The 12,698-nt window shown below is 37.5% G+C and overlaps 1 protein-coding gene across 1 annotated transcript in view; it reads right to left on the bottom strand.

Moving 5' to 3' along the window:
- Nucleotides 1–12,343, bottom strand: part of Apbb1ip (amyloid beta precursor protein binding family B member 1 interacting protein) — a 102,001-nt gene extending 89,658 nt beyond the window's left edge. The window contains exon 1 of the mRNA XM_026408562.2: nucleotides 12,160–12,343. The gene's annotated coding sequence lies outside the window, so the exon portion shown is untranslated. The remainder of the gene's footprint in view (nucleotides 1–12,159) is intronic.
- Nucleotides 12,344–12,698: the final 355 nt, after the last annotated feature.

Here is a 12,698-nt window from a genome sequence, read left to right as displayed (position 1 = left end):
ATTGATGGCATGTCTATTTGCCAAGTGTGGGACACACACCTTGTACTCAGTAAGTTTACTTAGCTCTTGGGTGATCTTAGACAAGTTATTTAACTTCTCTGTGGGCTTAGTTTTCTCATATGTAAAAATGGCAATGAAAACTATTTCTACTTTAGATAATAGTTCAAGATTACAATACCCTTTTAGGACTTTGTATATTTTTAAATAGGGAATAAATATGTATACATCATTTATTTCTCCAAGAATATGTTTGATATGATTAATAAAACCTTTAAAAATTGCTGGTGTATTTTTTTAAAGTTTCTGAAATTGAAATTCATCATTGAAAAATTTGATGTTTCACAATAGCTCACATGCACCACCAAATGTATTGTACATAGGACATTTATTTATTTATGAATTTATATGCCCTAACCATTCTTAAAAACAAATAAATGCTTGTTTTGAGAAGACATATTTACAATTGATACCCTCTAACATATTGACTTCACTCAGTAGTTTTAAGTCAAGTTATTTATGCTCTTACATGGGAGGTCTTTATGTTTATTACTCTGAAATACTGACTAAATTAAACTGTCTTTATTTTCAGACAGTCCTGCCTCCATGCATATCACCTTAAAGCATTAGAGCCAGGAAAAAAAAATCATCTTGGTTTAACTTAATCTAAGCCTTTCATTTTGATAATTGGGAAAACAGTGGGGAAGATAAATGACTATTTTGTAGTCTTCATTAGCTAGTTATTCATTCTACATCATCTGAAAAAGAATTAAAGGTAATTTATTGATATAAGACAAGAGAACACAAAATAGAAGAGGATCTAAACAGTGGCTGAATTTGATTACAAATATAGTTTGGGTGTTCAAGTGGCAAAAAACAGATTGCAATCTTTACAGAATCAAAGATGCCTCTGAGTTCCAACAGATCAATTACTTAAATAAAGCGTGAAGTTCTTACAGTGGGTTGAGAACAATTTTTAAAAAATATTTTTCAGTTTTCGATGGACCTTTATTTTTACTTACTTACATGCAGTCTGAAAATTGAACCCAGTGCCTCACACATGCTAGGCAAGAGCCCTACCACTGAGCCCCAGCCCCAGCCTGAGAACAATGTTTTAAATCTACAACATGCTTAGAAGTGAACAACCGACTCCCAGCTTGATTTCCTTCCTTCCTGCCTCCTAGGTCAGTTTTGCGATGCCTAGGAAAAGATTATTAGAAAGGAAACATTCCTCCCATGTCTCACAACTTTTCTGTCTTTAGAAATGGTTGTTCTGTTACCAGCTGCTCCTTATGACATCTTGTTGGCACCCTTCAGACACCTGCATCTGAGAGTGGAGAAGGTGGGAAACAATTTTACCTCTACAGTCAGTGACCTATAGCCATGGGTTCCTCATCGATGGATGTGACCAAACCCAGGAAATATATATATATATAAATCGCATCTCTACACAACAGGTACAGAATACTTTCTTGTCAGATCCTGAACAACACGGTGTATCTATTTATATAGCATCTACATTGAATTAGGGATATTACCCAATCTAGATAGGATTTGAAGCATATGGGAAAACACTACACATTTTGTATAAGGAACTTGAACATCTGCGGAAGTGGTTCCTGGAACCAGCTTCCAGTGGACAGCGAGGAATGTACCAGTTTCCCACAGCTGTGTGACAGAGTGTCCACATCTGGTAGCTGTTAAAAATGGTTAGAGAAGAGAAGAATGAAGTGAAGGGATAGAATTATGTGTACTCTTTATCATTTACCTATGGGTCATCTGACCAAAAGATGGTGGCAGCTATGCTTGATGCCTTCAAAGGCATATGAATAATAAAGACTTATTTCAAATGTGAGAATACAGTAGAAAATATTTATTTTCAAGGGGAATGTATTTTCATTTTGCTTTGTTCAAAAATTTGGAAACAAAATATTTCAACATCCTTTGAACACTTACCATAAGCCAGGTACAATTCTAAGTGCTTCATATGTACAGACTCATTTAATAGCTAAGAATTCATAAGGCTTCATCCAATACCCCAGCTGACCTGCTGAAAGTCTGCCCCGAGTTTAATGAAAGCTCTTCTTTGCTCTATCAGATGCTGTCAATTAGTCTTTAATTTTTTTTCTTTCCTTACTGCTACCTGCACCATTTTTTTTTTGGACAGAATTTGCCAATTTTTAAGCACCTCTGAGTGAATCCTAATGAGAAAATGTGATAACTACATTGGTGGTAAGGAAATCATATTTGCAGTAATGGTTTGATACCTAGAACTCTCCTATAAATGGCAATTAACATGGTATATCTTTGAAACAAAGCCAAATATATCTGTTCTACTGGAATTCAGAAAGAAACAAAAAATCGACACACATTGCTCGTGCGCGCACACACAGACACACACACACACACACATACACATGTGCACAAACAGTTCCTACCTTGCTGGAATGAGGTAGTGGAGGTACTGCCTATAAAGTGTTTCTTAAAGTGTCTGGTACACATAGAATATTTATTATTAGATATTATGTTATCATCATCATCAGTATTTATATTAGGATGTTCTCCTTTTAAAACCACTAGTGGTTTCTCCCCCACCCCCACACACTAGTGTGGGCACTCCTAAATCCACAATGGGATAGCTACTTCTGTCTGTCACATTTCCAGTACCTACAGACGTGAACTGCTGCTTATTTGTAGACCAGGTACATCTTTAAAAGACTGCGCCACTGGGAAGAACATCTGTAAGTACAGTTTCTGGGACAGACACTCAACCATTCTCAGCAAGAGAGAAATTGCATTGGAATCTCCCTGAGCCTTTTCATACCATGCCCTGGGCCTTTTCAGCTCCATATTTCAATTTTACCATGGCCATCCTCTCCTGAAAGGGAGGTGTCTTTTTGGTGTGGAGAACCACAGCAAGGAGAGTTGCTGTTGATGAGAGGGTGTTTTGCTTGGGAACTAGCAGGCGGAAGTAAAAGTGGAAAAAAAAAAAGGGGTTGACAACATGGTTACCAAGGGCAACAGATCATATTTTCAGGATGTGGGTTTAGGGTAAACTGATTTGCCATTTATTTCCAGTTCTTTTTCAGTCCTTGTAGTTTTTATGCCGAATCCAGAAAATAAAAGGAGGAGAGAATGGATAAAAAGCAAAGTAAGCAATGACAATTTGAGGTTTCTTTGTTTGGTTGCTGGAGGGTTAATAAAGCAACCTGGGTACAGATTTAAATATGAATTCAAATCAGATGCTAGAAGCAGCATCATACTAATCGCAAATGCTTTCCCCCTCTTTTTTCCTTTAGCTTACTTCAGAATTCATCTACTGCCCTCCATTCAGCTGCAGAGCTAACATAGAGTGTCAGATAGGATATTTGTGTGTTTATCTCAAGTTGTGCTGTCCATTACATCAGTCACTGGTTACATGCAGCTATTCAGCCCTTGAACTGTGACAGGTCTGGATTGAGATATGCTATACATGCGAAAAGATATTGGATTTGGAAGATTTAGCATAAAAAATAGTTGATAATTTTACTGCTACTGGAATTTGATATAATTTCAAATAATTGATATTCATTAAATAACATTCCTTATCATTAAATGAAATATATCATTAAAATTAATGCTACTGTTTCTTTTTGTCTTTTGGCTTCTGGAAAGTCTAAAGCTGCATATGTGGTTTGCATGTTTCTATTGGATAGCACTGTCTGGAATATTACTACACTTAGCTCAGCTTTTGACTCAAAAGATGAACAGTTGTAACACATGAATGCAGTCTGAATATTACTCACCAAGGGTTAAATCAGAACAATCTCATTTCCTTTCCCACTGTATTTTATGTTCCAGCATTGCCAAACTGTTTCATGTCTGGTGTCTGGACAGCCTTCTTCTGTATGGTTACCTGGAAATGCTTTTATCCTTCAAAGTGCCTCTTGGTCACCCCCACATAGTGTCTTCTCTACCGTCAATGTCTTTACGGTAATACTTCTGTACCTATCAGTGCACACTATACACTGTAATGTGTTTGTTTATAGGCCAGTTGACTGGAAGTTTCTAGAGATGAGGGGCCATATCTTATTTTATTGTATATCCGTCCATGGTGGCACTTGGTTGGCCCTCAATAGATATGCATTAAAACTGGAAGGAAAAACCATTTTTTATTATGATAAGCATTAGATGCAACTAAAGTGAATGTTTAGTTCTGGCCCCTACTCTGGAAACATCGCTTTGAGGGTAGTGAAGGTAGTGGGCTGCCTCAGATTCAGCTCCTCTATTTGACAGTGGTCTTAAGGCCATTTTCTTAGTACTCTGATCTGTATTTATCCGCATTCATGGCCTAGCAACTTCATTTTTGTCTGTGGTTTACAACAAGGAAAATATAAAGTAACAGAATTCTAAACACATGGACAAATAGTCTTGGCCTGTTAAGCTATACCATTTATGGAGTTAGGTTAGAAGAAGTCATAAAAACGTGGATGGAGATGTAGTTCAGTGATACAGTCCTTCCCCCTCAAAAAAGAAGGAAGTTATTCTAAAAAGATAATACTGCATCTCAAACATAATCAGTTCATTGACTCAACTGTCAGTTGTAAATGTTATCAGCAGAGAGGAATGAGTTTGTTAATACTATAAGCACAGTAGCCTTAATAAACATATTTAATCAGTAACTTAGTTGTGATAACACATTGTAATATAATATGAAATCACCTGAACATATTTTTCAGGATCCCCCACCCCAGGTGCCATGAAGCCTATGCATAAATAATTATTTTATTTTTGAGATGAAATCCTAACAATACATTTAAAAATGAGATTTTTGCTCTGTGAAAAACATGGTCTATGAAATGGTCATCATGTGCTTTTAGCAGCATTATACCAAATACACTGGTCTTAAGGTCATTAATTGACATTGGCCATTAATATGACACATTATTAGGTCTTAATTGTGCTGCCTGGATACCTATTAATGACTGAACTAAGTGCCAGTTACATTGATCTCTCCAAGGAGTTACTTTCTGCCTACTTCTGGCTTTCCAAATATCTTAGCAAGATCATCTAACCTCCTTCAGCACCTCCTAGTAAAGCTGAGTCTTTCTCTTAACTCTTGAATCCATCTGAAATCCATCTGTATAAAGAGGAAACTTCCTTTTCTTCCAAGTCCTGTCTTAGATTTTGAAAACAGAAACATCTTTAACCTCCGGGCACAAAAATCTCCTTTGTGGAAAAGGCTTCTGTCGTTTCTCCTTCAGAATCTTGTTTAAAGCTTTCTATTGCACACAACATCCATATCACTGGTTAAAATTTTATGGACAAATTAGGGGCTTTATATTGTTCATTTCTTGCTTTTCCACTTATTAAAAATAATTCTCATGGTCCTAATTATCACAGAAGTGGACTAATACTGATCAGCTATGTTCTTATTTTAGCTTCATAGTAAAGAAATGTTCAGTTTTTTACTCAGTGTAATCTTGGGCAAATTTTTAATCTCTCTAAATCGTCATTTTTACTTAGTAAAATAGGAATAATCATGGTATCTTCCTAGTTACTTAGTCTTATGTATAATAAGCACATCACTATTACCAATTGCTACTTTATATTCATAACCCAAACTGAACTTCTGATCATTTCCCTTCTAACTTCTCATCTAAGTTGACGATGATTCCTTCCTTCTAGTTGTTTAGATCAAACACTCTGGACTCATCCCTGACTTCTCTCTTACACCCCACATCCACTCTGAGGAAATCCTGTTGGTGCCAACTTCAAAATAGGTGCAGACCTCTTTTGTTAGGTTGATTCCCAAGTATTTTATTATTATTTTTTTTGAGGATATTGTGAATGGAGTGTTTTTCCTCATTTCCGTTTCAGAAGTTTTGTCGCTGATATACAGGAATGCCTTTGGTTTATGCATGTTGATTTTATATCCTGCCACTTTGCTGAATTCATTTATTAGTTCTAGTAGTTTCTTTGTAGACCCTTTTGGGTCTTCTAGGTATAGAATCATGTCATCCACAAATAGTGATAGGAAAGGCAGCAGAATACAACATACACTATGTAAAAAAGTGGATGTGTTACCGATGTGAATCTGCAATATGTATATGGGGTAAAAATGGGAGTTCATAATCCGTTTGAATCAAATGTATGAAATATGATATGTCAAGAGCTTTGTAATGTTTTGAACAACTAATAAAAATAAATTTAAAAAAATAAAAACAAATAAAAAAAAGTAATATGAGAGAGACAATGGTAAAAGTGAGAAATAGAATGTCATTTCTTAGTAGTCATAAAGATTCTAGATACTAAAATAAAATGCTTTAGAATATTAAAAAAAAAATAGGTGCAGAATCCTTAAACTTCCTAATGGGCCTCCTACTTCTGTCTACTCCCTCCAGTGTATTCTCAAAATGTCAGTGTGAACTTTTTAAATGGAATCAGCAGAATCATGTTATTTCTCTTCTCAGGATCCTTCGATGGCCCTTCCATCTCACTAAAAGTTTTTACACTGACCAAAGCACCTTATGTGATCTCCACCTTCCTCATCCCTCTCCAACTACATAGGTTACTGGCTCTCTTGATTATTTGCCTACAGCCACACAGGCCTATGGCTGGTTCACCCATTATCTATGCACTGGCACTCAGATCACTGTTCCCCTGGAAAGCCTCATAGTTCGACTCCATCATCTCTTTCAAATCTTTGCTTAAGTCTTTATCATCTCAATGAGACCAAGCCTGCACATCTTATTTAAAACACAACTTCACCTAGGCAACTTAGTCTCTCTCTCTTTTTTTTGTACCAGGGATTGAACCCCCGGGTGCTTAGCCACTGAACCACATCCCCAGGCCTTTTCATTTTTTATTTAGAGACAGGGTCTGGTTAAGTTGCTTAGGGCCTCACTAAGTTATTCTTATCATTACTATTTTTATTTATTTTTATTTTTTTATTGGTTGTTCAAAACAATGCAAAGCTCTTGCCATATCATATTTCATACATTTGATTCAAGTGGGTTATGAACTCCCATTTTTACCCCATATACAGATTGCAGAATCACATCAGTTATACATCCACGTTTTTACATAATGCCATACTAGTGACTGTTGTATTCTGCTACCTTTCCTATCCTCTACTATCCCCCTCCCCTCCCCTCCCATCTTCTCTCTCTACCCCATCTGCTGTAATTCAATTCTCTCCCTTGTTTTTTTCCCTTTCCCCTCACAACCTCTTATATGTAATTTTGTCATTACTATTTTTAGATAAAGGGCCTTGCTAAGTTGCTGAGGCTGGCTTTGAACTTGCAATCCTCCTGCCTTAGCCACCCCAGTTGCTGGGATTACAGAAGTGTGCCACTGTGCCCCACAACTTAGTCTCTTTTAGAGCCCTTTTCACTTAAAACTATATCAGAATTATTATGTGTATCAATTATTCTTTGTCTCCCCACTAAAACAGAAGCTCCATGAATGCTGAGGCCCATCTCTTCTGTTCACTGATGGATAATAAGCACCTAGAATAGTGCTCAGCTAATATTTCTGATTGAAAATGATTGATGTGTCTTTAAAGTACAAATCTAAGTAATATAAAAAATTGGACTGTCTAAGTTATTCACTTATTACACTTAAAACCTTGATCCCTTCCTTAATGACTAAGAAACCACTATGTCTGTGATACTTACTCTTAACCATTTCTAATATTCTTTGCTTTTATGTTATTTAACATAAATTATTTTCGCTTGATTGAACACTCTGATCACTCCTAGAGTCAGTAGGGATCCTAATTTTAGTTTTCTCTAATTCCCGGTTTGACAACATACTTTGAAATTGTAGGTACATGATTCTTAAATACTTTTAACAAATTAGCACAATCAGAACAACATTACCTTTAGAGCAGAGATAGGGGAAGGCCAGGAGATATGCTGGTAATACTGACACCCAGATGTTGGCTTTCTTATTATTTATTATAATGTAGACATATATTTTGTTCTGCATATATGCATATATATCATATCATCATTTGTATATATGAAATAATTTATAATAAAAATGGAGGAAAAATATAGTTCACTTGTTCTAATATTACTTTTTATTTTTCTTCAGTTTGATATGACATAGCTCTCTCTCTCTATAAATCTTCCAACCAGTTGTGGAAATATAATTGTTGTATGATTAAGCATGTAACCCCTCTCCAGCCCACAACCATCTCGCTGATGAATCTGTGATATGAAACCAAATCAGGAAGATTTCCAGCAGAATTCGGGGAAAAAAAAAAGTCAGACTTTCTACTTTGTTGATTTAATCAACACAGCAAGCTCTTGGAGGGATTTGAATATAATAAAGATAAAAATAAAAACATGATGGCTGCTACAGAAGATTATTGTTTTCAAAAGACACATATAAAGAAAATAACTTCAAAATTGATTATAATTCTTGTCTTCCCACTATAACAAGCCGACTTCTTTGCTTGGTTACCTTCTATTCACCCTCCTTCCCTGACCCTAGTCTGGTGTAAGGGCAGGATATATGCTCACATAGCATGTGATCAGGTCACGTGTAGAATTATAATGGCCTAGTTATGTTTCCTCTTCTAGACAATAAGCTCCATTTGCACCCTAGTCCTCGATAGCACCTCAGGCACTGATATCATACTGGCCTGGTTTAAACATCAGCTGTGCATCTTATTTCCTGTATAAGTTTCTTACCCTCTCTGTGCTTTCATTTCCTCAACAATAAAAAATGATAACAGTATAAGCCCAAGGTACAAGGATAAACAAAATGATAGCTCTAAATTAGTTAGCACAGCGTCTGGTACATGCGTGAGCATGTGTAATCTAAAAATTAAGATCCAAAATGCTAAAAAATCAGAAACGTTTTTGAATGCCAATATGGAAAATTCTACACTGACCTCTTGTGAAAGGTCATGGTCAAACAGGGCATACAACATATAGTTTATTCAAGGGAAAAAATTACTCTGTAGGCCCCATTAGGCTACAATATACAAACTTTGTTTCATGCACCAAATTATTTTAAAATATTGGATAAAATTATCTTAGGCTATGTGTACAAGGTGTATTGGAAACAAAAGGGAATTTTGTGTTTAGACTTGGGTTTGATCCCAAAGATATCTCATTATGTATATGCAAATATTCCAAAATTAAAAAAAAATCAAAGCCCAAAATACTTACAGTCCAAGCACTTTGGATAAGTTATAAAGAAACATTATAATTAAATGTTATTTACTATTACCATCTGGGGATCAAAGAGGAACCTGAATTGACAGAAGAAAAGAGGTCTCATAATATGATTTGAATGATTCAAGTTCATAGTCAATGCTAAGGAAATGTTTGGAAATGGAGTCAAGAATTCGAGCCACAGAATAATGTACTGAGAACGTGTAGTGCCCTGGACTGGAGTTAAGTTTCTATCTGGTCAAGCCTCACTGTTGACTGGAGGACCAAAATTTGGGACCAAAAGGTCAACTGGGGTTTAGGCAGCTTGCGACAGTGTGATGGTACCAACCAGAAGTGAATTGAAGTATTTAGAACATTTAGCAAATACATTTTGCGTCCTAACCCTGGTGATGAAATTGTCTAGATAATGGGGATACAGTGGTGGCAGGTGCCCTGCTCTGCTGTGCTACTGTACAATCCAGTCTCTGAAATGGGGTGTAGGTGGCTCAGTACCTTTTCTCAGTGCTGTTTTCCCTTCTGTAGAAAAATGTAATTAATACTTTTCTAGATACATTCAGTTTCCTCTAAAGTTCATGTTTCTCATGATGATTATAACATACATGTAAACATCATCATCATACATATAAACATCAATATCCACCAGTGTCCTTACCTAAAACCTTTCAATCTTAAAACCTGGTATTTATCATATACCTGCATTTATATAATAAATGTTTAACGTTTCTTGCCACTTAAGATGACATTACTACACATAGCTTTTCATATTGAAAATGACAATTATGTTAATAATGATTGTTCTATCTTGAGGTTTTATTTAGTTCAAAATTGTTCCATTTTTTTTCAAACTCCCAAGATCATTCTTTTGCTTATAGAACAAACTCATGGGGTTCTAGGAAACTGTAAAGATTACTGTCTGTTAGGCTATAGAACAAATTTAGTTTATTCTAAAATTTGTGGACTTACATAAAGCCTTTAGGAATAAAAATAAGTAAAATAGAAAGGAATTATAAATAAATGAAAATAATAATGCTATTTTGAAGAAAATTTACGATGGCATATCAAACATTAGCATTTATGACAATAAACTTTATAAATACCTCACTTTAGTAATAGCATGGAAATATCTAAACGTCTAAGTTAAAAAAATGTTGGAAATTGGTATGCAGCTTAGGATATAAATACAAAAAATTTAATGGGTGCTACATAGCCTGGTACAATGTGTAAGATTTAAAGTAACTACACGTTTCAAAGTTGTACTTTTTGAGAAACAGCAACTGAGCACTTTTGAAATATAACACTGACCTGTGGCTATTCTCTGTCTCAGTGTTTTTATTTTATTTTATTTTATTTTTTAAAAATATATGACAGTGGAATGCATTACAATTCTTATTACACACATAGAGCACAATTTTTCATATCTTTGTGTCTGAGTTTTTCAATAGAATGGGAAGTTGCTATTTTATATATAGGTTAGAAATCAACTCTACTTTTTTACTTTTAAGAAACAGAAGACTTCAAACGTGTTTATATTTCAGAATTTAACAAAATCCATCAGCATTCTTCTTCTTCTTCTTCTTCTTCTTCTTCTTTTTTTTTTTTTTGGTAGTGCTGAGGATTGAACCCACAACTCAGCATGCTAGTGCTCTACCACTGAGCTATGTCTCAGCCCCTTACAATCATTATAATTTCCTCCATTCTTTCACAATCTAATCATCTCACTTTACTGGTCAGTTATCTGAGGTCCAGAGAGGTTAAAACAACTTAAAATCATCCTTGTCTAGTGAGTGGCAGATGTGGAGCTAGAATCAAAGTCTCAAATACCCAGAAAAGACACCGAAAGAAAAAATTATAAAATATGAATAGTTTGAGGATCACATTAAATTTCACAACACATGGAGCTGACAGGAAATACCATTGGAAACACTGAGGGGGACTCTTCACAGATTCTCTACTAATCTTGCTAGGCAGCATTTCTGGCCCATGTGCTATCCTGGTATTTCAGTGAGGCCCAGCGAAAACGGCCCTCAGGTTTATTTAAAAAGACAAAGTTCTCCTTCTGAAATTGCAGTTTGGAGCCCCTGATTTAAAAATGAATGAAGTACCCTTGCCAGTGTTTAAACCACATGACACCACCAGAAAGCATATCTGGAGGGGTAATACTTCCTTGTGTCACTCATTTCTCTTTCTCCAACAATCCCATTTAAAGTTCTTTCTGAAGCACTTTGCTGGAGTGGTTTGAGAAAACATGTTTTGCTTTCCATCGTGATACGAATACTAAGAAAGTCCTTTCCAGAAGGAAAAGAAAAGGTACACCAGCCAAAGGGGCAAGGTTTTTATCCCGGGAGAGCTTGCCCAGGGATAGACAGACATTTTGGTTAGTCTTGTTGACGCTACAAAAGGCACCTTTCTCCCAAGCCAAACTATAACTTTTGTCTAGTGTCCAAACTTTCTTCATCATATTTTAAAATGAAAAGGAGACTATTTCGGGAAAAAATGTAATTTTTTTTTGGAAAAAGAAGACGTAGATGTTTGAGAGTTTTAAAGGAAGGAAACACTTTGAGATGTATCTGACAGCCATCAACACGAATTCTCACAGGACTTGCATTTAAACTAGTGCCCTAAAGCGCCCCGGGAATTCCTCCAGATCCGGTCAGGTTGGGGCTCACTGGACTTGCTGGACCCTCGAGGGTGCATACCAGTTCCCTGTTCAACCTTGTAGCAATTTCCTGAGCAGGAAATCGGTCAAAGTGATGAAACAGAATGCGGGGACGCTTAGATCGAGATCCAACCCCTGGCGCGAACTGGGTTGAGTGCGGAGTGTACCCAGGGGACCCGCTACCCTCCAGGGTTCAGCAAGGGGCGCGCGCTCCGGAGGCCAGCGCGGGGAGCCGCCCCCGGCCTCGGACACCACCCGCGTGACACCCGGTCGGGTAATGCCCCAGGGGCTCAGGTTGCCGCTCGCTGGGTTCCCGACCCGGTGGGCGCCGCTTACCTCGACGGCTCTGCTGGGACGCGCGGAGAGGCGGCGGCGGGAGCGCCCAACGGGCTGGGCAGCTGGGGGCAGGCGGCGGGGCAAGCAGCGAGGTCGCCCTCGGCTCTGAAGTCGGCGGCACCCAGGCTCGAGGTCCGCGCCTCGGGGAGGAAGTGGTGTCAGCCCTCCCCTTCCCACGCAGCGCGCAGACGGGTGGCGCTCGCCACGCTGCTTTGCACCGAGGTGCTGGGAGGGCGTCTGGTTAGGAGATGGGGACTTCAAAATAGGCTTAAGGACTCCTGCAGTTCGCAGGCTGCTTTCCCCAAGTCATCTGGCCTGTGCCTTCTTTCCTTTTGTACCACCCCCACACACCACACACACACTACCTTTGAATCAACAAATGAAAAAAAATCCAACAACAACAACAAAAGGTGTTTTTTGTTTGTTTGTTTTTTAATTCTGGGAAAAAATGCGCCTTGCTCCTTCAGCTTTTCCCCCACGTGCGGGGATCTCAGGAGCGTCCCCTGGCGAACAGACCCATCTTTGATATAGGAGGAACT

Source organism: Urocitellus parryii, chromosome 9 (genome assembly GCF_045843805.1).
Source record: "Urocitellus parryii isolate mUroPar1 chromosome 9, mUroPar1.hap1, whole genome shotgun sequence".
Lineage (NCBI taxonomy): Eukaryota > Metazoa > Chordata > Mammalia > Rodentia > Sciuridae > Urocitellus > Urocitellus parryii.
The sequence above is the reverse complement of the archived record's forward strand: the minus strand, read 5'-3'. Positions and strand labels throughout refer to the sequence as shown.